Consider the following 563-nt stretch of genomic DNA (forward strand, 5'->3'; position numbering starts at 1 on the left):
ATCTCAAGCTTGGACCCACATTATTTTTCAATGTAAACATTCAATATTGACTTCTGTTTTCTAGATATTAAATTCTATCGAGGTTAGAATGGATATTTATGATCATATAAGAACATAGATAAATCCTTTGAATACTTTTTCCAACTTATTAAACATTTCTAGTATGACATCACAAATAGGACATTAATATGTCTCAAGTACCTTATGCAGACCAGTTAATTATTTTGTGCACATATTAAGTCCAACATAATTTTATCAAATCTATATTAGTTTCCAGTATTTACAGATACGTTTCTTTACCAAAAATAATTGTCTCATGTTTCCCTTTTATAATTAAACCCACCACTTCTCTTTTTCAAATCCAAAACCTGTTTTATCCTGGCAACCAACACATTTTTTTCTCCGACTTTTAGATCATGCAATAAACAAACATGATTGCCATCAAATCTATGGTAGATTATTCCCAGTTATTGTATGCCTTAATTTTTTATTGCATTAACTCGAGTTGCCTTTTGGTTCTGTTATTAGAGAATGTAGCACAATTCGTTTCCCATTCACTTGAA

The sequence above is a fragment of the Dipodomys merriami genome, unplaced genomic scaffold (genome assembly GCF_024711535.1).
Source record: "Dipodomys merriami isolate MVZ:Mamm:240054 unplaced genomic scaffold, mDipMer1.0.p SCAF_2001, whole genome shotgun sequence".
NCBI lineage: Eukaryota > Metazoa > Chordata > Mammalia > Rodentia > Heteromyidae > Dipodomys > Dipodomys merriami.